Below are 24512 nucleotides of genomic sequence, written 5' to 3'. Positions count from 1 at the left end.
AAAGAACACCCTTGCTCTGGAGATTCCCTGAAAGAACCTGCGCTATCAAATTCTGTTTTTCTACGCTCTTCTACTCGGCAACCTCCTAGAAAGGAGATAGTTAAGTAAAGAGAAAGACAAAGCCCGCGCTTCAGAACACTGTCAGAAGTGGGATTCGAACCCACGCCTCCAGAGGAGACTGCGACCTGAACGCAGCGCCTTAGACCGCTCGGCCATCCTGACAACCTGTCGGCAAGATAGTGTACTTTCCAAACAGAACTATCTACTCCTTAAGCCTTAGCGGGAGAACTTCTCCAAAGGAAAAACCATGACCGTCATTGGGTGTATATTACAATCTTGTGTACTACCCAAGCAAGGGTCAGGAAGACACGTGTGACTGCCCAGCTCCATGCTTGTGGCTCCTCAGCTCTTGGTAGCTCCAGATAGTACTTTGGGAGAAGTGCTGTACCACAGTTTGTACCCTCCCGTGGAAGGCCATTGGCCACCGGGCACTCAGGAGGCCGAAATAGCTCAGTTGGGAGAGCGTTAGACTGAAGATCTAAAGGTCCCTGGTTCGATCCCGGGTTTCGGCAGGTGCTTTTTTAGGTACGCATCAACTAAAGTAATGAGATTGTAATGAGAACATTGAGGATACAGCTCAGATGTTTGGAGTTTTGAGAGCTTAGGCAATTTACGGCAAAGGCCAGGCGTTGCATGGCAGCGAAGAGGATTTAAAAATTCAGCTTACAGTCCATCAGAACGATGTAGGGTTTCTTGGAGGTGGTGGGATTTTAGAAGCTCTTTGAAAAAGGGTTTGGTGAGGCTCAGAAAAGAACACCCTTGCTCTGGAGATTCCCTGAAAGAACCTGCGCTATCAAATTCTGTTTTTCTACGCTCTTCTACTCGGCAACCTCCTAGAAAGGAGATAGTTAAGTAAAGAGAAAGACAAAGCCCGCGCTTCAGAACACTGTCAGAAGTGGGATTCGAACGCACGCCTCCAGAGGAGACTGCGACCTGAACGCAGCGCCTTAGACCGCTCGGCCATGCTGACAACCTGTCGGCAAGATAGTGTACTTTTCCAAACAGAACTATTCTACTCCTTAAGCCTTAGCGGGAGAACTTCTCCAAAGGAAAAACCATGACCGTCATTGGGTGTATATTACAATCTTGTGTACTACCCAAGCAAGGGTCAGGAAGACACGTGTGACTGCCCAGCTCCATGCTTGTGGCTCCTCAGCTCTTGGTAGCTCCAGATAGTACTTTGGGAGAAGTGCTGTACTACAGTTTGTACCCCTCCCGTGGAAGGCCATTGGCCACCGGGCACTCAGGAGGCCGAAATAGCTCAGTTGGGAGAGCGTTAGACTGAAGATCTAAAGGTCCCTGGTTCGATCCCGGGTTTCGGCAGGTGCTTTTTTAGGTACGCATCAACTAAAGTAATGAGATTCGTTCCCGTCTTTCCTCCAATATGGCCTGTCCTCGGCTTGTGTGCCGTTTTACCACTCGGCAGCACTGGCCTGGTTGGAGCTGAGCTGCAGTTCCAGGAGGCAAACTGGTATGGTGGAAGAAAGCAGCTAACTAGCATTGCCCAGCTGGCCTAAACGATATTGCTCATGGGCACCATACTTCAGTCTGCCTTCACCGGTCCTTGAAATTGAAGAAAATGTGTAATGCACGCAGGCACGCTGGCATCATCCATCAGACGGCAGCAGACAGGAGCAGTCACGTCTGGCTGCAGTGAAAGATAAACCCCTGCCCCCATGAGGCTTCACCAGTGCGTAAAAGCGCCAGGAACATTGAGGATACAGCTCAGATGTTTGGAGTTTTGAGAGCTTAGGCAATTTACGGCAAAGGCCAGGCGTTGCATGGCAGCGAAGAGGAATTTAAAAATTCAGCTTACAGTCCATCAGAACGATGTAGGGTTTCTTGGAGGTGGTGGGATTTTAGAAGCTCTTTGAAAAAGGGTTTGGTGAGGCTCAGAAAGAACACCCTTGCTCTGGAGATTCCCTGAAAGAACCTGCGCTATCAAATTCTGTTTTTCTACGCTCTTCTACTCGGCAACCTCCTAGAAAGGAGATAGTTAAGTAAAGAGAAAGACAATGCCCGCGCTTCAGAAACACTGTCAGAAGTGGGATTCGAACCCACGCCTCCAGAGGAGACTGCGACCATGAACGCAGCGCCTTAGACCGCTCGGCCATGCTGACAACCTGTCGGCAAGATAGTGTACTTTTCCAAACAGAACTATTCTACTCCTTAAGCCTTAGCGGGAGAACTTCTCCAAAGGAAAAACCATGACCGTCATTGGGTGTACATTACAATCTTGTGTACTACCCAAGCAATGGTCAGGAAGACACGTGTGACTGCCCAGCTCCATGCTTGTGGCTCCTCAGCTCTTGGTAGCTCCAGATAGTACTTTGGGAGAAGTGCTGTACTACAGTTTGTACCCCTCCCGTGGAAGGCCATTGGCCACCGGGCACTCAGGAGGCCGAAATAGCTCAGTTGGGAGAGCGTTAGACTGAAGATCTAAAGGTCCCTGGTTCGATCCCGGGTTTCGGCAGGTGATTTTTTTAGGTACGCATCAACTAAAGTAATGAGATTCGTTCCCGTCTTTCCTCCAATATGGCCTGTCCTCGGCTTGTGTGCCGTTTTACCACTCGGCAGCACTGGCCTGGTTGGAGCTGAGCTGCAGTTCCAGGAGCAAACTGGTATGGTGGAAGAAAGCAGCTAACTAGCATTGCCCAGCTGGCCTAAACGATATTGCTCATGGGCACCATTCTTCAGTCTGCCTTCACCGGTCCTTGAAATTGAAGAAATGTGTAATGCACGCAGGCACGCTGGCATCATCCATCAGACGGCAGCAGACAGGAGCAGTCACGTCTGGCTGCAGTGAAAGATAAACCCCTGCCCCCATGAGGCTTCACCAGTGCGTAAAAGCGCCAGGAACATTGAGGATACAGCTCAGATGTTTGGAGTTTTGAGAGCTTAGGCAATTTACGGCAAAGGCCAGGCGTTGCATGGCAGCGAAGAGGAATTTAAAAATTCAGCTTACAGTCCATCAGAACGATGTAGGGTTTCTTGGAGGTGGTGGGATTTTAGAAGCTCTTTGAAAAAGGGTTTGGTGAGGCTCAGAAAAGAACACCCTTGCTCTGGAGATTCCCTGAAAGAACCTGCGCTATCAAATTCTGTTTTTCTACGCTCTTCTACTCGGCAACCTCCTAGAAAGGAGATAGTTAAGTAAAGAGAAAGACAAAGCCCGCGCTTCAGAACACTGTCAGAAGTGGGATTCGAACCCACGCCTCCAGAGGAGACTGCGACCTGAACGCAGCGCCTTAGACCGCTCGGCCATCCTGACAACCTGTCGGCAAGATAGTGTACTTTTCCAAACAGAACTATTCTACTCCTTAAGCCTTAGCGGGAGAACTTCTCCAAAGGAAAAACCATGACCGTCATTGGGTGTATATTACAATCTTGTGTACTACCCAAGCAAGGGTCAGGAAGACACGTGTGACTGCCCAGCTCCATGCTTGTGGCTCCTCAGCTCTTGGTAGCTCCAGATAGTACTTTGGGAGAAGTGCTGTACTACAGTTTGTACCCCTCCCGTGGAAGGCCATTGGCCACCGGGCACTCAGGAGGCCGAAATAGCTCAGTTGGGAGAGCGTTAGACTGAAGATCTAAAGGTCCCTGGTTCGATCCCGGGTTTCGGCAGGTGCTTTTTTAGGTACGCATCAACTAAAGTAATGAGATTCGTTCCCGTCTTTCCTCCAAAATGGCCTGTCCTCGGCTTGTGTGCCGTTTTACCACTCGGCAGCACTGGCCTGGTTGGAGCTGAGCTGCAGTTCCAGGAGCAAACTGGTATGGTGGAAGAAAGCAGCTAACTAGCATTGCCCAGCTGGCCTAAACGATATTGCTCATGGGCACCATTCTTCAGTCTGCCTTCACCGGTCCTTGAAATTGAAGAAATGTGTAATGCACGCAGGCACGCTGGCATCATCCATCAGACGGCAGCAGACAGGAGCAGTCACGTCTGGCTGCAGTGAAAGATAAACCCCTGCCCCCATGAGGCTTCACCAGTGCGTAAAAGCGCCAGGAACATTGAGGATACAGCTCAGATGTTTGGAGTTTTGAGAGCTTAGGCAATTTACGGCAAAGGCCAGGCGTTGCATGGCAGCGAAGAGGAATTTAAAAATTCAGCTTACAGTCCATCAGAACGATGTAGGGTTTCTTGGAGGTGGTGGGATTTTAGAAGCTCTTTGAAAAAGGGTTTGGTGAGGCTCAGAAAAGAACACCCTTGCTCTGGAGATTCCCTGAAAGAACCTGCGCTATCAAATTCTGTTTTTCTACGCTCTTCTACTCGGCAACCTCCTAGAAAGGAGATAGTTAAGTAAAGAGAAAGACAAAGCCCGCGCTTCAGAACACTGTCAGAAGTGGGATTCGAACCCACGCCTCCAGAGGAGACTGCGACCTGAACGCAGCGCCTTAGACCGCTCGGCCATGCTGACAACCTGTCGGCAAGGTAGTGTACTTTTCCAAACAGAACTATTCTACTCCTTAAGCCTTAGCGGGAGAACTTCTCCAAAGGAAAAACCATGACCGTCATTGGGTGTATATTACAATCTTGTGTACTACCCAAGCAAGGGTCAGGAAGACACGTGTGACTGCCCAGCTCCATGCTTGTGGCTCCTCAGCTCTTGGTAGCTCCAGATAGTACTTTGGGAGAAGTGCTGTACTACAGTTTGTACCCCTCCCGTGGAAGGCCATTGGCCACCGGGCACTCAGGAGGCCGAAATAGCTCAGTTGGGAGAGCGTTAGACTGAAGATCTAAAGGTCCCTGGTTCGATCCCGGGTTTCGGCAGGTGCTTTTTTAGGTACGCATCAACTAAAGTAATGAGATTGTAATGAGAACATTGAGGATACAGCTCAGATGTTTGGAGTTTTGAGAGCTTAGGCAATTTACGGCAAAGGCCAGGCGTTGCATGGCAGCGAAGAGGAATTTAAAAATTCAGCTTACAGTCCATCAGAACGATGTAGGGTTTCTTGGAGGTGGTGGGATTTTAGAAGCTCTTTGAAAAAGGGTTTGGTGAGGCTCAGAAAAGAACACCCTTGCTCTGGAGATTCCCTGAAAGAACCTGCGCTATCAAATTCTGTTTTTCTACGCTCTTCTACTCGGCAACCTCCTAGAAAGGAGATAGTTAAGTAAAGAGAAAGACAAAGCCCGCGCTTCAGAACACTGTCAGAAGTGGGATTCGAACCCACGCCTCCAGAGGAGACTGCGACCTGAACGCAGCGCCTTAGACCGCTCGGCCATGCTGACAACCTGTCGGCAAGGTAGTGTACTTTTCCAAACAGAACTATTCTACTCCTTAAGCCTTAGCGGGAGAACTTCTCCAAAGGAAAAACCATGACCGTCATTGGGTGTATATTACAATCTTGTGTACTACCCAAGCAAGGGTCAGGAAGACACGTGTGACTGCCCAGCTCCATGCTTGTGGCTCCTCAGCTCTTGGTAGCTCCAGATAGTACTTTGGGAGAAGTGCTGTACTACAGTTTGTACCCCTCCCGTGGAAGGCCATTGGCCACCGGGCACTCAGGAGGCCGAAATAGCTCAGTTGGGAGAGCGTTAGACTGAAGATCTAAAGGTCCCTGGTTCGATCCCGGGTTTCGGCAGGTGCTTTTTTAGGTACGCATCAACTAAAGTAATGAGATTGTAATGAGAACATTGAGGATACAGCTCAGATGTTTGGAGTTTTGAGAGCTTAGGCAATTTACGGCAAAGGCCAGGCGTTGCATGGCAGCGAAGAGGAATTTAAAAATTCAGCTTACAGTCCATCAGAACGATGTAGGGTTTCTTGGAGGTGGTGGGATTTTAGAAGCTCTTTGAAAAAGGGTTTGGTGAGGCTCAGAAAAGAACACCCTTGCTCTGGAGATTCCCTGAAAGAACCTGCGCTATCAAATTCTGTTTTTCTACGCTCTTCTACTCGGCAACCTCCTAGAAAGGAGATAGTTAAGTAAAGAGAAAGACAAAGCCCGCGCTTCAGAACACTGTCAGAAGTGGGATTCGAACCCACGCCTCCAGAGGAGACTGCGACCTGAACGCAGCGCCTTAGACCGCTCGGCCATCCTGACAACCTGTCGGCAAGATAGTGTACTTTTCCAAACAGAACTATTCTACTCCTTAAGCCTTAGCGGGAGAACTTCTCCAAAGGAAAAACCATGACCGTCATTGGGTGTATATTACAATCTTGTGTACTACCCAAGCAAGGGTCAGGAAGACACGTGTGACTGCCCAGCTCCATGCTTGTGGCTCCTCAGCTCTTGGTAGCTCCAGATAGTACTTTGGGAGAAGTGCTGTACTACAGTTTGTACCCCTCCCGTGGAAGGCCATTGGCCACCGGGCACTCAGGAGGCCGAAATAGCTCAGTTGGGAGAGCGTTAGACTGAAGATCTAAAGGTCCCTGGTTCGATCCCGGGTTTCGGCAGGTGCTTTTTTAGGTACGCATCAACTAAAGTAATGAGATTGTAATGAGAACATTGAGGATACAGCTCAGATGTTTGGAGTTTTGAGAGCTTAGGCAATTTACGGCAAAGGCCAGGCGTTGCATGGCAGCGAAGAGGAATTTAAAAATTCAGCTTACAGTCCATCAGAACGATGTAGGGTTTCTTGGAGGTGGTGGGATTTTAGAAGCTCTTTGAAAAAGGGTTTGGTGAGGCTCAGAAAAGAACACCCTTGCTCTGGAGATTCCCTGAATGAACCTGCGCTATCAAATTCTGTTTTTCTACGCTCTTCTACTCGGCAACCTCCTAGAAAGGAGATAGTTAAGTAAAGAGAAAGACAAAGCCCGCGCTTCAGAACACTGTCAGAAGTGGGATTCGAACCCACGCCTCCAGAGGAGACTGCGACCTGAACGCAGCGCCTTAGACCGCTCGGCCATCCTGACAACCTGTCGGCAAGATAGTGTACTTTTCCAAACAGAACTATTCTACTCCTTAAGCCTTAGCGGGAGAACTTCTCCAAAGGAAAAACCATGACCGTCATTGGGTGTATATTACAATCTTGTGTACTACCCAAGCAAGGGTCAGGAAGACACGTGTGACTGCCCAGCTCCATGCTTGTGGCTCCTCAGCTCTTGGTAGCTCCAGATAGTACTTTGGGAGAAGTGCTGTACTACAGTTTGTACCCCTCCCGTGGAAGGCCATTGGCCACCGGGCACTCAGGAGGCCGAAATAGCTCAGTTGGGAGAGCGTTAGACTGAAGATCTAAAGGTCCCTGGTTCGATCCCGGGTTTCGGCAGTTGCATTTTTAGGTACGCATCAACTAAAGTAATGAGATTCGTTCCCGTCTTTCCTCCAATATGGCCTGTCCTCGGCTTGTGTGCCGTTTTACCACTCGGCAGCACTGGCCTGGTTGGAGCTGAGCTGCAGTTCCAGGAGCAAACTGGTATGGTGGAAGAAAGCAGCTAACTAGCATTGCCCAGCTGGCCTAAACGATATTGCTCATGGGCACCATTCTTCAGTCTGCCTTCACCGGTCCTTGAAATTGAAGAAATGTGTAATGCACGCAGGCACGCTGGCATCATCCATCAGACGGCAGCAGACAGGAGCAGTCACGTCTGGCTGCAGTGAAAGATAAACCCCTGCCCCCATGAGGCTTCACCAGTGCGTAAAAGCGCCAGGAACATTGAGGATACAGCTCAGATGTTTGGAGTTTTGAGAGCTTAGGCAATTTACGGCAAAGGCCAGGCGTTGCATGGCAGCGAAGAGGAATTTAAAAATTCAGCTTACAGTCCATCAGAACGATGTAGGGTTTCTTGGAGGTGGTGGGATTTTAGAAGCTCTTTGAAAAAGGGTTTGGTGAGGCTCAGAAAAGAACACCCTTGCTCTGGAGATTCCCTGAAAGAACCTGCGCTATCAAATTCTGTTTTTCTACGCTCTTCTACTCGGCAACCTCCTAGAAAGGAGATAGTTAAGTAAAGAGAAAGACAAAGCCCGCGCTTCAGAACACTGTCAGAAGTGGGATTCGAACCCACGCCTCCAGAGGAGACTGCGACCTGAACGCAGCGCCTTAGACCGCTCGGCCATCCTGACAACCTGTCGGCAAGATAGTGTACTTTTCCAAACAGAACTATTCTACTCCTTAAGCCTTAGCGGGAGAACTTCTCCAAAGGAAAAACCATGACCGTCATTGGGTGTATATTACAATCTTGTGTACTACCCAAGCAAGGGTCAGGAAGACACGTGTGACTGCCCAGCTCCATGCTTGTGGCTCCTCAGCTCTTGGTAGCTCCAGATAGTACTTTGGGAGAAGTGCTGTACTACAGTTTGTACCCCTCCCGTGGAAGGCCATTGGCCACCGGGCACTCAGGAGGCCGAAATAGCTCAGTTGGGAGAGCGTTAGACTGAAGATCTAAAGGTCCCTGGTTCGATCCCGGGTTTCGGCAGGTGCTTTTTTAGGTACGCATCAACTAAAGTAATGAGATTCGTTCCCGTCTTTCCTCCAATATGGCCTGTCCTCGGCTTGTGTGCCGTTTTACCACTCGGCAGCACTGGCCTGGTTGGAGCTGAGCTGCAGTTCCAGGAGCAAACTGGTATGGTGGAAGAAAGCAGCTAACTAGCATTGCCCAGCTGGCCTAAACAATATTGCTCATGGGCACCATTCTTCAGTCTGCCTTCACCGGTCCTTGAAATTGAAGAAATGTGTAATGCACGCAGGCACGCTGGCATCATCCATCAGACGGCAGCAGACAGGAGCAGTCACGTCTGGCTGCAGTGAAAGATAAACCCCTGCCCCCATGAGGCTTCACCAGTGCGTAAAAGCGCCAGGAACATTGAGGATACAGCTCAGATGTTTGGAGTTTTGAGAGCTTAGGCAATTTACGGCAAAGGCCAGGCGTTGCATGGCAGCGAAGAGGAATTTAAAAATTCAGCTTACAGTCCATCAGAACGATGTAGGGTTTCTTGGAGGTGGTGGGATTTTAGAAGCTCTTTGAAAAAGGGTTTGGTGAGGCTCAGAAAAGAACACCCTTGCTCTGGAGATTCCCTGAAAGAACCTGCGCTATCAAATTCTGTTTTTCTACGCTCTTCTACTCGGCAACCTCCTAGAAAGGAGATAGTTAAGTAAAGAGAAAGACAAAGCCCGCGCTTCAGAACACTGTCAGAAGTGGGATTCGAACCCACGCCTCCAGAGGAGACTGCGACCTGAGCGCAGCGCCTTAGACCGCTCGGCCATCCTGACAACCTGTCGGCAAGATAGTGTACTTTTCCAAACAGAACTATTCTACTCCTTAAGCCTTAGCGGGAGAACTTCTCCAAAGGAAAAACCATGACCGTCATTGGGTGTATATTACAATCTTGTGTACTACCCAAGCAAGGGTCAGGAAGACACCTGTGACTGCCCAGCTCCATGCTTGTGGCTCCTCAGCTCTTGGTAGCTCCAGATAGTACTTTGGGAGAAGTGCTGTACTACAGTTTGTACCCCTCCCGTGGAAGGCCATTGGCCACCGGGCACTCAGGAGGCCGAAATAGCTCAGTTGGGAGAGCGTTAGACTGAAGATCTAAAGGTCCCTGGTTCGATCCCGGGTTTCGGCAGGTGCTTTTTTAGGTACGCATCAACTAAAGTAATGAGATTCGTTCCCGTCTTTCCTCCAATATGGCCTGTCCTCGGCTTGTGTGCCGTTTTACCACTCGGCAGCACTGGCCTGGTTGGAGCTGAGCTGCAGTTCCAGGAGCAAACTGGTATGGTGGAAGAAAGCAGCTAACTAGCATTGCCCAGCTGGCCTAAACGATATTGCTCATGGGCACCATTCTTCAGTCTGCCTTCACCGGTCCTTGAAATTGAAGAAATGTGTAATGCACGCAGGCACGCTGGCATCATCCATCAGACGGCAGCAGACAGGAGCAGTCACGTCTGGCTGCAGTGAAAGATAAACCCCTGCCCCCATGAGGCTTCACCAGTGCGTAAAAGCGCCAGGAACATTGAGGATACAGCTCAGATGTTTGGAGTTTTGAGAGCTTAGGCAATTTACGGCAAAGGCCAGGCGTTGCATGGCAGCGAAGAGGAATTTAAAAATTCAGCTTACAGTCCATCAGAGCGATGTAGGGTTTCTTGGAGGTGGTGGGATTTTAGAAGCTCTTTGAAAAAGGGTTTGGTGAGGCTCAGAAAAGAACACCCTTGCTCTGGAGATTCCCTGAAAGAACCTGCGCTATCAAATTCTGTTTTTCTACGCTCTTCTACTCGGCAACCTCCTAGAAAGGAGATAGTTAAGTAAAGAGAAAGACAAAGCCCGCGCTTCAGAACACTGTCAGAAGTGGGATTCGAACCCACGCCTCCAGAGGAGACTGAGACCTGAACGCAGCGCCTTAGACCGCTCGGCCATCCTGACAACCTGTCGGCAAGGATAGTGTACTTTTCCAAACAGAACTATTCTACTCCTTAAGCCTTAGCGGGAGAACTTCTCCAAAGGAAAAACCATGACCGTCATTGGGTGTATATTACAATCTTGTGTACTACCCAAGCAAGGGTCAGGAAGACACGTGTGACTGCCCAGCTCCATGCTTGTGGCTCCTCAGCTCTTGGTAGCTCCAGATAGTACTTTGGGAGAAGTGCTGTACTACAGTTTGTACCCCTCCCGTGGAAGGCCATTGGCCACCGGGCACTCAGGAGGCCGAAATAGCTCAGTTGGGAGAGCGTTAGACTGAAGATCTAAAGGTCCCTGGTTCGATCCCGGGTTTCGGCAGGTGCTTTTTTAGGTACGCATCAACTAAAGTAATGAGATTCGTTCCCGTCTTTCCTCCAAAATGGCCTGTCCTCGGCTTGTGTGCCGTTTTACCACTCGGCAGCACTGGCCTGGTTGGAGCTGAGCTGCAGTTCCAGGAGCAAACTGGTATGGTGGAAGAAAGCAGCTAACTAGCATTGCCCAGCTGGCCTAAACAATATTGCTCATGGGCACCATTCTTCAGTCTGCCTTCACCGGTCCTTGAAATTGAAGAAATGTGTAATGCACGCAGGCACGCTGGCATCATCCATCAGACGGCAGCAGACAGGAGCAGTCACGTCTGGCTGCAGTGAAAGATAAACCCCTGCCCCCATGAGGCTTCACCAGTGCGTAAAAGCGCCAGGAACATTGAGGATACAGCTCAGATGTTTGGAGTTTTGAGAGCTTAGGCAATTTACGGCAAAGGCCAGGCGTTGCATGGCAGCGAAGAGGAATTTAAAAATTCAGCTTACAGTCCATCAGAACGATGTAGGGTTTCTTGGAGGTGGTGGGATTTTAGAAGCTCTTTGAAAAAGGGTTTGGTGAGGCTCAGAAAAGAACACCCTTGCTCTGGAGATTCCCTGAAAGAACCTGCGCTATCAAATTCTGTTTTTCTACGCTCTTCTACTCGGCAACCTCCTAGAAAGGAGATAGTTAAGTAAAGAGAAAGACAAAGCCCGCGCTTCAGTCCACTGTCAGAAGTGGGATTCGAACCCACGCCTCCAGAGGAGACTGCGACCTGAACGCAGCGCCTTAGACCGCTCGGCCATCCTGACAACCTGTCGGCAAGATAGTGTACTTTTCCAAACAGAACTATTCTACTCCTTAAGCCTTAGCGGGAGAACTTCTCCAAAGGAAAAACCATGACCGTCATTGGGTGTATATTACAATCTTGTGTACTACCCAAGCAAGGGTCAGGAAGACACGTGTGACTGCCCAGCTCCATGCTTGTGGCTCCTCAGCTCTTGGTAGCTCCAGATAGTACTTTGGGAGAAGTGCTGTACTACAGTTTGTACCCCTCCCGTGGAAGTCCATTGGCCACCGGGCACTCAGGAGGCCGAAATAGCTCAGTTGGGAGAGCGTTAGACTGAAGATCTAAAGGTCCCTGGTTCGATCCCGGGTTTCGGCAGGTGCTTTTTTAGGTACGCATCAACTAAAGTAATGAGATTGTAATGAGAACATTGAGGATACAGCTCAGATGTTTGGAGTTTTGAGAGCTTAGGCAATTTACGGCAAAGGCCAGGCGTTGCATGGCAGCGAAGAGGAATTTAAAAATTCAGCTTACAGTCCATCAGAACGATGTAGGGTTTCTTGGAGGTGGTGGGATTTTAGAAGCTCTTTGAAAAAGGGTTTGGTGAGGCTCAGAAAAGAACACCCTTGCTCTGGAGATTCCCTGAAAGAACCTGCGCTATCAAATTCTGTTTTTCTACGCTCTTCTACTCGGCAACCTCCTAGAAAGGAGATAGTTAAGTAAAGAGAAAGACAAAGCCCGCGCTTCAGAACACTGTCAGAAGTGGGATTCGAACCCACGCCTACAGAGGAGACTGCGACCTGAACGCAGCGCCTTAGACCGCTCGGCCATCCTGACAACCTGTCGGCAAGATAGTGTACTTTTCCAAACAGAACTATTCTACTCCTTAAGCCTTAGCGGGAGAACTTCTCCAAAGGAAAAACCATGACCGTCATTGGGTGTATATTACAATCTTGTGTACTACCCAAGCAAGGGTCAGGAAGACACGTGTGACTGCCCAGCTCCATGCTTGTGGCTCCTCAGCTCTTGGTAGCTCCAGATAGTACTTTGGGAGAAGTGCTGTACTACAGTTTGTACCCCTCCCGTGGAAGGCCATTGGCCACCGGGCACTCAGGAGGCCGAAATAGCTCAGTTGGGAGAGCGTTAGACTGAAGATCTAAAGGTCCCTGGTTCGATCCCGGGTTTCGGCAGGTGCTTTTTTAGGTACGCATCAACTAAAGTAATGAGATTCGTTCCCGTCTTTCCTCCAAAATGGCCTGTCCTCGGCTTGTGTGCCGTTTTACCACTCGGCAGCACTGGCCTGGTTGGAGCTGAGCTGCAGTTCCAGGAGCAAACTGGTATGGTGGAAGAAAGCAGCTAACTAGCATTGCCCAGCTGGCCTAAACAATATTGCTCATGGGCACCATTCTTCAGTCTGCCTTCACCGGTCCTTGAAATTGAAGAAATGTGTAATGCACGCAGGCACGCTGGCATCATCCATCAGACGGCAGCAGACAGGAGCAGTCACGTCTGGCTGCAGTGAAAGATAAACCCCTGCCCCCATGAGGCTTCACCAGTGCGTAAAAGCGCCAGGAACATTGAGGATACAGCTCAGATGTTTGGAGTTTTGAGAGCTTAGGCAATTTACGGCAAAGGCCAGGCGTTGCATGGCAGCGAAGAGGAATTTAAAAATTCAGCTTACAGTCCATCAGAACGATGTAGGGTTTCTTGGAGGTGGTGGGATTTTAGAAGCTCTTTGAATAAGGGTTTGGTGAGGCTCAGAAAAGTACACCCTTGCTCTGGAGATTCCCTGAAAGAACCTGCGCTATCAAATTCTGTTTTTCTACGCTCTTCTACTCGGCAACCTCCTAGAAAGGAGATAGTTAAGTAAAGAGAAGGACAAAGCCCGCGCTTCAGTCCACTGTCAGAAGTGGGATTCGAACCCACACCTCCAGAGGAGACTGCGACCTGAACGCAGCGCCTTAGACCGCTCGGCCATCCTGACAACCTGTCTGCAAGGTAGTGTACTTTTCCAAACAGAACTATTCTACTCCTTAAGCCTTAGCGGGAGAACTTCTCCAAAGGAAAAACCATGACCGTCATTGGGTGTATATTACAATCTTGTGTACTACCCAAGCAAGGGTCAGGAAGACACGTGTGACTGCCCAGCTCCATGCTTGTGGCTCCTCAGCTCTTGGTAGCTCCAGATAGTACTTTGGGAGAAGTGCTGTACTACAGTTTGTACCCCTCCCGTGGAAGGCCATTGGCCACCGGGCACTCAGGAGGCCGAAATAGCTCAGTTGGGAGAGCGTTAGACTGAAGATCTAAAGGTCCCTGGTTCGATCCCGGGTTTCGGCAGGTGCTTTTTTAGGTACGCATCAACTAAAGTAATGAGATTGTAATGAGAACATTGAGGATACAGCTCAGATGTTTGGAGTTTTGAGAGCTTAGGCAATTTACGGCAAAGGCCAGGCGTTGCATGGCAGCGAAGAGGAATTTAAAAATTCAGCTTACAGTCCATCAGAACGATGTAGGGTTTCTTGGAGGTGGTGGGATTTTAGAAGCTCTTTGAAAAAGGGTTTGGTGAGGCTCAGAAAAGAACACCCTTGCTCTGGAGATTCCCTGAAAGAACCTGCACTATCAAATTCTGTTTTTCTACGCTCTTCTACTCGGCAACCTCCTAGAAAGGAGATAGTTAAGTAAAGAGAAAGACAAAGCCCGCGCTTCAGAACACTGTCAGAAGTGGGATTCGAACCCACGCCTCCAGAGGAGACTGCGACCTGAACGCAGCGCCTTAGACCGCTCGGCCATCCTGACAACCTGTCGGCAAGATAGTGTACTTTTCCAAACAGAACTATTCTACTCCTTAAGCCTTAGCGGGAGAACTTCTCCAAAGGAAAAACCATGACCGTCATTGGGTGTATATTACAATCTTGTGTACTACCCAAGCAAGGGTCAGGAAGACACGTGTGACTGCCCAGCTCCATGCTTGTGGCTCCTCAGCTCTTGGTAGCTCCAGATAGTACTTTGGGAGAAGTGCTGTACTACAGTTTGTACCCCTCCCGTGGAAGGCCTTTGGCCACCGGGCACTCAGGAGGCCGAAATAGCTCAGTTGGGAGAGCGTTAGACTGAAGATCTAAAGGTCCCTGGTTCGATCCCGGGTTTCGGCAGGTGCTTTTTTAGGTACGCATCAACTAAAGTAATGAGATTGTAATGAGAACATTGAGGATACAGCTCAGATGTTTGGAGTTTTGAGAGCTTAGGCAATTTACGGCAAAGGCCAGGCGTTGCATGGCAGCGAAGAGGAATTTAAAAATTCAGCTTACAGTCCATCAGAACGATGTAGGGTTTCTTGGAGGTGGTGGGATTTTAGAAGCTCTTTGAAAAAGGGTTTGGTGAGGCTCAGAAAAGAACACCCTTGCTCTGGAGATTCCCTGAAAGAACCTGCGCTATCAAATTCTGTTTTTCTACGCTCTTCTACTCGGCAACCTCCTAGAAAGGAGATAGTTAAGTAAAGAGAAAGACAAAGCCCGCGCTTCAGAACACTGTCAGAAGTGGGATTCGAACCCACGCCTCCAGAGGAGACTGCGACCTGAACGCAGCGCCTTAGACCGCTCGGCCATGCTGACAACCTGTCGGCAAGATAGTGTACTTTTCCAAACAGAACTATTCTACTCCTTAAGCCTTAGCGGGAGAACTTCTCCAAAGGAAAAACCATGACCGTCATTGGGTGTATATTACAATCTTGTGTACTACCCAAGCAAGGGTCAGGAAGACACGTGTGACTGCCCAGCTCCATGCTTGTGGCTCCTCAGCTCTTGGTAGCTCCAGATAGTACTTTGGGAGAAGTGCTGTACCCCTCCCGTGGAAGGCCATTGGCCACCGGGCACTCAGGAGGCCGAAATAGCTCAGTTGGGAGAGCGTTAGACTGAAGATCTAAAGGTCCCTGGTTCGATCCCGGGTTTCGGCAGGTGCTTTTTTAGGTACGCATCAACTAAAGTAATGAGATTCGTTCCCGTCTTTCCTCCAAAATGGCCTGTCCTCGGCTTGTGTGCCGTTTTACCACTCGGCAGCACTGGCCTGGTTGGAGCTGAGCTGCAGTTCCAGGAGCAAACTGGTATGGTGGAAGAAAGCAGCTAACTAGCATTGCCCAGCTGGCCTAAACAATATTGCTCATGGGCACCATTCTTCAGTCTGCCTTCACCGGTCCTTGAAATTGAAGAAATGTGTAATGCACGCAGGCACGCTGGCATCATCCATCAGACGGCAGCAGACAGGAGCAGTCACGTCTGGCTGCAGTGAAAGATAAACCCCTGCCCCCATGAGGCTTCACCAGTGCGTAAAAGCGCCAGGAACATTGAGGATACAGCTCAGATGTTTGGAGTTTTGAGAGCTTAGGCAATTTACGGCAAAGGCCAGGCGTTGCATGGCAGCGAAGAGGAATTTAAAAATTCAGCTTACAGTCCATCAGAACGATGTAGGGTTTCTTGGAGGTGGTGGGATTTTAGAAGCTCTTTGAATAAGGGTTTGGTGAGGCTCAGAAAAGAACACCCTTGCTCTGGAGATTCCCTGAAAGAACCTGCGCTATCAAATTCTGTTTTTCTACGCTCTTCTACTCGGCAACCTCCTAGAAAGGAGATAGTTAAGTAAAGAGAAAGACAAAGCCCACGCTTCAGAACACTGTGAGAAGTGGGATTCGAACCCACGCCTCCAGAGGAGACTGCGACCTGAACGCAGCGCCTTAGACCGCTCGGCCATCCTGACAACCTGTCGGCAAGATAGTGTACTTTTCCAAACAGAACTATTCTACTCCTTAAGCCTTAGCGGGAGAACTTCTCCAAAGGAAAAACCATGACCGTCATTGGGTGTATATTACAATCTTGTGTACTACCCAAGCAAGGGTCAGGAAGACACGTGTGACTGCCCAGCTCCATGCTTGTGGCTCCTCAGCTCTTGGTAGCTCCAGATAGTACTTTGGGAGAAGTGCTGTACTACAGTTTGTACCCCTCCCGTGGAAGGCCATTGGCCACCGGGCACTCAGGAGGCCGAAATAGCTCAGTTGGGAGAGCGTTAGACTGAAGATCTAAAGGTCCCTGGTTCGATCCCGGGTTTCGGCAGGTGCTTTTTTAGGTACGCGTCAACTAAAGTAATGAGATTCGTTCCCGTCTTTCCTCCAAAATGGCCTGTCCTCGGCTTGTGTGCCGTTTTACCACTCGGCAGCACTGGCCTGGTTGGAGCTGAGCTGCAGTTCCAGGAGCAAACTGGTATGGTGGAAGAAAGCAGCTAACTAGCATTGCCCAGCTGGCCTAAACAATATTGCTCATGGGCACCATTCTTCAGTCTGCCTTCACCGGTCCTTGAAATTGAAGAAATGTGTAATGCACGCAGGCACGCTGGCATCATCCATCAGACGGCAGCAGACAGGAGCAGTCACGTCTGGCTGCAGTGAAAGATAAACCCCTGCCCCCATGAGGCTTCACCAGTGCGTAAAAGCGCCAGGAACATTGAGGATACAGCTCAGATGTTTGGAGTTTTGAGAGCTTAGGCAATTTACGGCAAAGGCCAGGCGTTGCATGGCAGCGAAGAGGAATTTAAAAATTCAGCTTACAGTCCATCAGAACGATGTAGGGTTTCTTGGAGGTGGTGGGATTTTAGAAGCTCTTTGAATAAGGGTTTGGTGAGGCTGAGAAAAGAACACCCTTGCTCTGGAGATTCCCTGAAAGAACCTGCGCTATCAAATTCTGTTTTTCTACGCTCTGCTACTCGGCAACCTCCTAGAAAGGAGATAGTTAAGTAAAGAGAAAGCCCGCGCTTCAGTCCACTGTCAGAAGTGGGATTCGAACCCACGCCTCCAGAGGAGACTGCGACCTGAACGCAGCGCCTTAGACCGCTCGGCCATCCTGACAACCTGTCAGCAAGGTGGTGTACTTTTCCAAACAGAACTATTCCACTCCTTAAGCCTTAGCGGGAGAACTTCTCCAAAGGAAAAACCATGACCGTCATTGGGTGTATATTACAATCTTGTGTACTACCCAAGCAAGGGTCAGGAAGACACGTGTGACTGCCCAGCTCCATGCTTGTGGCTCCTCAGCTCTTGGTAGCTCCAGATAGTACTTTGGGAGAAGTGCTGTACTACAGTTTGTACCCCTCCCGTGGAAGGCCATTGGCCACCGGGCACTCAGGAGGCCGAAATAGCTCAGTTGGGAGAGCGTTAGACTGAAGATCTAAAGGTCCCTGGTTCGATCCCGGGTTTCGGCAGGTGCTTTTTTAGGTACGCATCAACTAAAGTAATGAGATTCGTTCCCGTCTTTCCTCCAAAATGGCCTGTCCTCAGCTTGTGTGCCGTTTTACCACTCGGCAGCACTGGCCTGGTTGGAGCTGAGCTGCAGTTCCAGGAGCAAACTGGTATGGTGGAAGAAAGCAGCTAACTAGCATTGCCCAGCTGGCCTAAACAATATTGCTCATGGGCACCATTCTTCAGTCTGCCTTCACCGGTCCTTGAAATTGAAGAAATGTGTAATGCACGCAGGCACGCTGGCATCATCCATCAGACGGCAGCAGACAGGAGCAGTCACGTCTGGCTGCAGTGAAAGATAAACCCCTGCCCCCATGAGGCTTCACCAGTGCGTAAAAGCGCCAGGAACATTGAGGATACAGCTCAGATGTTTGGAGTTTTGAGAGCTTAGGCAATTTACGGCAAAGGCCAGGCGTTGCATGGCAGCGAAGAGGAATTTAAAAATTCAGCTTACAGTCCATCAGAACGATGTAGGGTTTCTTGGAGGTGGTGGGATTTTAGAAGCTCTTTGAATAAGGGTTTGGTGAGGCTCAGAAAAGAACACCCTTGCTCTGGAGATTCCCCGAAAGAACCTGCGCTATCAAATTCTGTTTTTCTACGCTCTTCTACTCGGCAACCTCCTAGAAAGGAGATAGTTAAGTAAAGAGAAAGACAAAGCCCGCGCTTCAGACCACTGTCAGAAGTGGGATTCGAACCCACGCATCCAGAGGAGACTGCGACCTGAACACAGCGCCTTAGACCGCTCGGCCATCCTGACAACCTGTCGGCAAGGTAGTGTACTTTTCCAAACAGAACTATTCCACTCCTTAAGCCTTAGCGGGAGAACTTCTCCAAAGGAAAAACCATGACCGTCATTGGGTGTATATTACAATCTTGTGTACTACCCAAGCAAGGGTCAGGAAGACACGTGTGACTGCCCAGCTCCATGCTTGTGGCTGCTCAGCTCTTGGTAGCTCCAGATAGTACTTTGGGAGAAGTGCTGTACTACAGTTTGTACCCCTCCCGTGGAAGGCCATTGGCCACCGGGCACTCAGGAGGCCGAAATAGCTCAGTTGGGAGAGCGTTAGACTGAAGATCTAAAGGTCCCTGGTTCGATCCCGGGTTTCGGCAGGTGCTTTTTTAGGTACGCGTCAACTAAAGTAATGAGATTCGTTCCCGTCTTTCCTCCAAAATGGCCTGTCCTCGGCTTGTGTGCCGTTTTACCACTCGGCAGCACTGGCCTGGTTGGAGCTGAGCTGCAGTTCCAGGAGCAAACTGGTATGGTGGAAGAAAGCAGCTAACTAGCATTGCCCAGCTGGCCTAAACAATATTGCTCATGGGCACCATTCTACAGTCTGCCTTCACCGGTCCTTGAAATTGAAGAAATGTGTAATGCACGCAGGCACGCTGGCATCATCCATCAGACGGCAGCAGACAGGAGCAGTCACGTCTGGCTGCAGTGAAAGATAAACCCCTGCCCCCATGAGGCTTCACCAGTGCGTAAAAGCGCCAGGAACATTGAGGATACAGCTCAGATGTTTGGAGTTTTGAGAGCTTAGGCAATTTACGGCAAAGGCCAGGCGTTGCATGGCAGCGAAGAGGAATTTAAAAATTCAGCTTACAGTCCATCAGAACGATGTAGGGTTTCTTGGAGGTGGTGGGATTTTAGAAGCTCTTTGAATAAGGGTTTGGTGAGGCTCAGAAAAGAACACCCTTGCTCTGGAGATTCCCTGAAAGAACCTGCGCTATCAAATTCTGTTTTTCTACGCTCTTCTACTCGGCAACCTCCTAGAAAGGAGATAGTTAAGTAAAGAGAAAGCCCGCGCTTCAGTCCACTGTCAGAAGTGGGATTCGAACCCACGCCTCCAGAGGAGACTGCGACCTGAACGCAGCGCCTTAGACCGCTCGGCCATCCTGACAACCTGTCGGCAAGGTAGTGTACTTTTCCGAACAGAACTATTCCACTCCTTAAGCCTTAGCGGGAGAACTTCTCCAAAGGAAAAACCATGACCGTCATTGGGTGTATATTACAATCTTGTGTACTACCCAAGCAAGGGTCAGGAAGACACGTGTGACTGCCCAGCTCCATGCTTGTGGCTCCTCAGCTCTTGGTAGCTCCAGATAGTACTTTGGGAGAAGTGCTGTACTACAGTTTGTACCCCTCCTGTGGAAGGCCATTGGCCACCGGGCACTCAGGAGGCCGAATTAGCCCAGTTGGGAGAGCGTTAGACTGAAGATCTAAAGGTCCCTGGTTCGATCCCGGGTTTCGGCAGGTGCTTTTTTAGGTACGCATCAACTAAAGTAATGAGATTCGTTCCCGTCTTTCCTCCAAAATGGCCTGTCCTCGGCTTGTGTGCCGTTTTACCACTCGGCAGCACTGGCCTGGTTGGAGCTGAGCTGCAGTTCCAGGAGCAAACTGGTATGGTGGAAGAAAGCAGCTAACTAGCATTGCCCAGCTGGCCTAAACGATATTGCTCATGGGCACCATTCTTCAGTCTGCCTTCACCGGTCCTTGAAATTGAAGAAATGTGTAATGCACGCAGGCACGCTGGCATCATCCATCAGACGGCAGCAGACAGGAGCAGTCACGTCTGGCTGCAGTGAAAGATAAACCCCTGCCCCCATGAGGCTTCACCAGTGCGTAAAAGCGCCAGGAACATTGAGGATACAGCTCAGATGTTTGGAGTTTTGAGAGCTTAGGCAATTTACGGCAAAGGCCAGGCGTTGCATGGCAGCGAAGAGGAATTTAAAAATTCAGCTTACAGTCCATCAGAACGATGTAGGGTTTCTTGGAGGTGGTGGGATTTTAGAAGCTCTTTGAAAAAGGGTTTGGTGAGGCTCAGAAAAGAACACCCTTGCTCTGGAGATTCCCTGAAAGAACCTGCGCTATCAAATTCTGTTTTTCTACGCTCTTCTACTCGGCAACCTCCTAGAAAGGAGATAGTTAAGTAAAGAGAAAGCCCGCGCTTCAGAACACTGTCAGAAGTGGGATTCGAACCCACGCCTCCAGAGGAGACTGCGACCTGAACGCAGCGCCTTAGACCGCTCGGCCATCCTGACAACCTGTCGGCAAGGTAGTGTACTTTTCCAAACAGAACTATTCCACTCCTTAAGCCTTAGCGGGAGAACTTCTCCAAAGGAAAAACCATGACCGTCATTGGGTGTATATTACAATCTTGTGTACTACCCAAGCAAGGGTCAGGAAGACACGTGTGACTGCCCAGCTCCATGCTTGTGGCTCCTCAGCTCTTGGTAGCTCCAGATAGTACTTTGGGAGAAGTGCTGTACTACAGTTTGTACCCCTCCTGTGGAAGGCCATTGGCCACCGGGCACTCAGGAGGCCGAAATAGCTCAGTCATGGAGATTCCCTGAAAGAACCTGCGCTATCAAATTCTGTTTTTCTACGCTCTTCTACTCGGCAACCTCCTAGAAAGGAGATAGTTAAGTAAAGAGAAAGACAAAGCCCGCGCTTCAGAACACTGTCAGAAGTGGGATTCGAACCCACGCCTCCAGAGGAGACTGCGACCTGAACGCAGCGCCTTAGACCGCTCGGCCATCCTGACAACCTGTCGGCAAGATAGTGTACTTTTCCAAACAGAACTATTCTACTCCTTAAGCCTTAGCGGGAGAACTTCTCCAAAGGAAAAACCATGACCGTCATTGGGTGTATATTACAATCTTGTGTACTACCCAAGCAAGGGTCAGGAAGACACGTGTGACTGCCCAGCTCCATGCTTGTGGCTCCTCAGCTCTTGGTAGCTCCAGATAGTACTTTGGGAGAAGTGCTGTACTACAGTTTGTACCCCTCCCGTGGAAGGCCATTGGCCACCGGGCACTCAGGAGGCCGAAATAGCTCAGTTGGGAGAGCGTTAGACTGAAGATCTAAAGGTCCCTGGTTCGATCCCGGGTTTCGGCAGGTGCTTTTTTAGGTACGCATCAACTAAAGTAATGAGATTCGTTCCCGTCTTTCCTCCAAAATGGCCTGTCCTCGGCTTGTGTGCCGTTTTACCACTCGGCAGCACTGGCCTGGTTGGAGCTGAGCTGCAGTTCCAGGAGCAAACTGGTATGGTGGAAGAAAGCAGCTAACTAGCATTGCCCAGCTGGCCTAAACGATATTGCTCATGGGCACCATTCTTCAGTCTGCCTTCACCGGTCCTTGAAATTGAAGAAATGTGTAATGCACGCAGGCACGCTGGCATCATCCATCAGACGGCAGCAGACAGGAGCAGTCACGTCTGGCTGCAGTGAAAGATAAACCCCTGCCCCCATGAGGCTTCACCAGTGCGTAAAAGCGCCAGGAACATTGAGGATACAGCTCAGATGTTTGGAGTTTTGAGAGCTTAGGCAATTTACGGCAAAGGCCAGGCGTTGCATGGCAGCGAAGAGGAATTTAAAAATTCAGCTTACAGTCCATCAGAACGATGTAGGGTTTCTTGGAGGTGGTGGGATTTTAGAAGCTCTTTGAAAAAGGGTTTGGTGAGGCTCAGAAAAGAACACCCTTGCTCTGGAGATTCCCTGAAAGAACCTGCGCTATCAAATTCTGTTTTTCTACGCTCTTCTACTCGGCAACCTCCTAGAAAGGAGATAGTTAAGTAAAGAGAAAGCCCGCGCTTCAGAACACTGTCAGAAGTGGGATTCGAACCCACGCCTCCAGAGGAGACTGCGACCTGAACGCAGCGCCTTAGACCGCTCGGCCATCCTGACAACCTGTCGGCAAGGTAGTGTACTTTTCCAAACAGAACTATTCCACTCCTTAAGCCTTAGCGGGAGAACTTCTCCAAAGGAAAAACCATGACCGTCATTGGGTGTATATTACAATCTTGTGTACTACCCAAGCAAGGGTCAGGAAGACACGTGTGACTGCCCAGCTCCATGCTTGTGGCTCCTCAGCTCTTGGTAGCTCCAGATAGTACTTTGGGAGAAGTGCTGTACTACAGTTTGTACCCCTCCTGTGGAAGGCCATTGGCCACCGGGCACTCAGGAGGCCGAAATAGCTCAGTCATGGAGATTCCCTGAAAGAACCTGCGCTATCAAATTCTGTTTTTCTACGCTCTTCTACTCGGCAACCTCCTAGAAAGGAGATAGTTAAGTAAAGAGAAAGACAAAGCCCGCGCTTCAGAACACTGTCAGAAGTGGGATTCGAACCCACGCCTCCAGAGGAGACTGCGACCTGAACGCAGCGCCTTAGACCACTCGGCCATCCTGACAACCTGTCGGCAAGATAGTGTACTTTTCCAAACAGAACTATTCTACTCCTTAAGCCTTAGCGGGAGAACTTCTCCAAAGGAAAAACCATGACCGTCATTGGGTGTATATTACAATCTTGTGTACTACCCAAGCAAGGGTCAGGAAGACACGTGTGACTGCCCAGCTCCATGCTTGTGGCTCCTCAGCTCTTGGTAGCTCCAGATAGTACTTTGGGAGAAGTGCTGTACTACAGTTTGTACCCCTCCCGTGGAAGGCCATTGGCCACCGGGCACTCAGGAGGCCGAAATAGCTCAGTTGGGAGAGCGTTAGACTGAAGATCTAAAGGTCCCTGGTTCGATCCCGGGTTTCGGCAGGTGCTTTTTTAGGTACGCATCAACTAAAGTAATGAGATTCGTTCCCGTCTTTCCTCCAAAATGGCCTGTCCTCGGCTTGTGTGCCGTTTTACCACTCGGCAGCACTGGCCTGGTTGGAGCTGAGCTGCAGTTCCAGGAGCAAACTGGTATGGTGGAAGAAAGCAGCTAACTAGCATTGCCCAGCTGGCCTAAACGATATTGCTCATGGGCACCATTCTTCAGTCTGCCTTCACCGGTCCTTGAAATTGAAGAAATGTGTAATGCACGCAGGCACGCTGGCATCATCCATCAGACGGCAGCAGACAGGAGCAGTCACGTCTGGCTGCAGTGAAAGATAAACCCCTGCCCCCATGAGGCTTCACCAGTGCGTAAAAGCGCCAGGAACATTGAGGATACAGCTCAGATGTTTGGAGTTTTGAGAGCTTAGGCAATTTACGGCAAAGGCCAGGCGTTGCATGGCAGCGAAGAGGAATTTAAAAATTCAGCTTACAGTCCATCAGAACGATGTAGGGTTTCTTGGAGGTGGTGGGATTTTAGAAGCTCTTTGAAAAAGGGTTTGGTGAGGCTCAGAAAAGAACACCCTTGCTCTGGAGATTCCCTGAAAGAACCTGCGCTATCAAATTCTGTTTTTCTACGCTCTTCTACTCGGCAACCTCCTAGAAAGGAGATAGTTAAGTAAAGAGAAAGCCCGCGCTTCAGAACACTGTCAGAAGTGGGATTCGAACCCACGCCTCCAGAGGAGACTGCGACCTGAACGCAGCGCCTTAGACCGCTAGGCCATCCTGACAACCTGTCTGCAAGGTAGTGTACTTTTCCAAACAGAACTATTCTACTCCTTAAGCCTTAGCGGGAGAACTTCTCCAAAGGAAAAACCATGACCGTCATTGGGTGTATATTACAATCTTGTGTACTACCCAAGCAAGGGTCAGGAAGACACGTGTGACTGCCCAGCTCCATGCTTGTGGCTCCTCAGCTCTTGGTAGCTCCAGATAGTACTTTGGGAGAAGTGCTGTACTACAGTTTGTACCCCTCCCGTGGAAGGCCATTGGCCACCGGGCACTCAGGAGGCCGAAATAGCTCAGTTGGGAGAGCGTTAGACTGAAGATCTAAAGGTCCCTGGTTCGATCCCGGGTTTCGGCAGGTGCTTTTTTAGGTACGCATCAACTAAAGTAATGAGATTGTAATGAGAACATTGAGGATACAGCTCAGATGTTTGGAGTTTT

The 24512-nt window shown here is 49.8% G+C and overlaps 15 non-coding genes across 15 annotated transcripts; all 15 read right to left on the bottom strand.

Moving 5' to 3' along the window:
- Window positions 1–139: 139 nt before the first annotated feature.
- TRNAL-CAG (transfer RNA leucine (anticodon CAG)) lies at window positions 140–222 on the bottom strand. Its single transcript has one exon. It is a non-coding gene; the product is annotated as a tRNA-Leu (tRNA).
- Window positions 223–2096: 1874 nt separating this feature from the next.
- TRNAM-CAU (transfer RNA methionine (anticodon CAU)) lies at window positions 2097–2180 on the bottom strand. Its single transcript has one exon. It is a non-coding gene; the product is annotated as a tRNA-Met (tRNA).
- Window positions 2181–3245: 1065 nt separating this feature from the next.
- On the bottom strand, window positions 3246–3328 carry TRNAL-CAG (transfer RNA leucine (anticodon CAG)). Its single transcript has one exon. It is a non-coding gene; the product is annotated as a tRNA-Leu (tRNA).
- Window positions 3329–6016: 2688 nt separating this feature from the next.
- Window positions 6017–6099, bottom strand: TRNAL-CAG (transfer RNA leucine (anticodon CAG)). The gene has a single exon. It is a non-coding gene; the product is annotated as a tRNA-Leu (tRNA).
- A 729-nt stretch (window positions 6100–6828) lies between these two features.
- Window positions 6829–6911, bottom strand: TRNAL-CAG (transfer RNA leucine (anticodon CAG)). The gene has a single exon. It is a non-coding gene; the product is annotated as a tRNA-Leu (tRNA).
- A 1064-nt stretch (window positions 6912–7975) lies between these two features.
- On the bottom strand, window positions 7976–8058 carry TRNAL-CAG (transfer RNA leucine (anticodon CAG)). Its single transcript has one exon. It is a non-coding gene; the product is annotated as a tRNA-Leu (tRNA).
- A 1064-nt stretch (window positions 8059–9122) lies between these two features.
- Window positions 9123–9205, bottom strand: TRNAL-CAG (transfer RNA leucine (anticodon CAG)). Its single transcript has one exon. It is a non-coding gene; the product is annotated as a tRNA-Leu (tRNA).
- Window positions 9206–11417: 2212 nt separating this feature from the next.
- TRNAL-CAG (transfer RNA leucine (anticodon CAG)) lies at window positions 11418–11500 on the bottom strand. The gene has a single exon. It is a non-coding gene; the product is annotated as a tRNA-Leu (tRNA).
- Window positions 11501–14188: 2688 nt separating this feature from the next.
- Window positions 14189–14271, bottom strand: TRNAL-CAG (transfer RNA leucine (anticodon CAG)). The gene has a single exon. It is a non-coding gene; the product is annotated as a tRNA-Leu (tRNA).
- Window positions 14272–17276: 3005 nt separating this feature from the next.
- TRNAL-CAG (transfer RNA leucine (anticodon CAG)) lies at window positions 17277–17359 on the bottom strand. Its single transcript has one exon. It is a non-coding gene; the product is annotated as a tRNA-Leu (tRNA).
- A 2205-nt stretch (window positions 17360–19564) lies between these two features.
- TRNAL-CAG (transfer RNA leucine (anticodon CAG)) lies at window positions 19565–19647 on the bottom strand. Its single transcript has one exon. It is a non-coding gene; the product is annotated as a tRNA-Leu (tRNA).
- Window positions 19648–20705: 1058 nt separating this feature from the next.
- Window positions 20706–20788, bottom strand: TRNAL-CAG (transfer RNA leucine (anticodon CAG)). Its single transcript has one exon. It is a non-coding gene; the product is annotated as a tRNA-Leu (tRNA).
- Window positions 20789–21208: 420 nt separating this feature from the next.
- Window positions 21209–21291, bottom strand: TRNAL-CAG (transfer RNA leucine (anticodon CAG)). The gene has a single exon. It is a non-coding gene; the product is annotated as a tRNA-Leu (tRNA).
- A 1058-nt stretch (window positions 21292–22349) lies between these two features.
- On the bottom strand, window positions 22350–22432 carry TRNAL-CAG (transfer RNA leucine (anticodon CAG)). The gene has a single exon. It is a non-coding gene; the product is annotated as a tRNA-Leu (tRNA).
- A 420-nt stretch (window positions 22433–22852) lies between these two features.
- Window positions 22853–22935, bottom strand: TRNAL-CAG (transfer RNA leucine (anticodon CAG)). The gene has a single exon. It is a non-coding gene; the product is annotated as a tRNA-Leu (tRNA).
- Between the last annotated feature and the right edge of the window lie 1577 nt (window positions 22936–24512).

This window comes from Dendropsophus ebraccatus, unplaced genomic scaffold, assembly GCF_027789765.1.
Source record: "Dendropsophus ebraccatus isolate aDenEbr1 unplaced genomic scaffold, aDenEbr1.pat pat_scaffold_473_ctg1, whole genome shotgun sequence".
In the NCBI taxonomy this organism is placed as follows: Eukaryota; Metazoa; Chordata; class Amphibia; order Anura; family Hylidae; genus Dendropsophus; species Dendropsophus ebraccatus.
The sequence above is the reverse complement of the archived record's forward strand: the minus strand, read 5'-3'. Positions and strand labels throughout refer to the sequence as shown.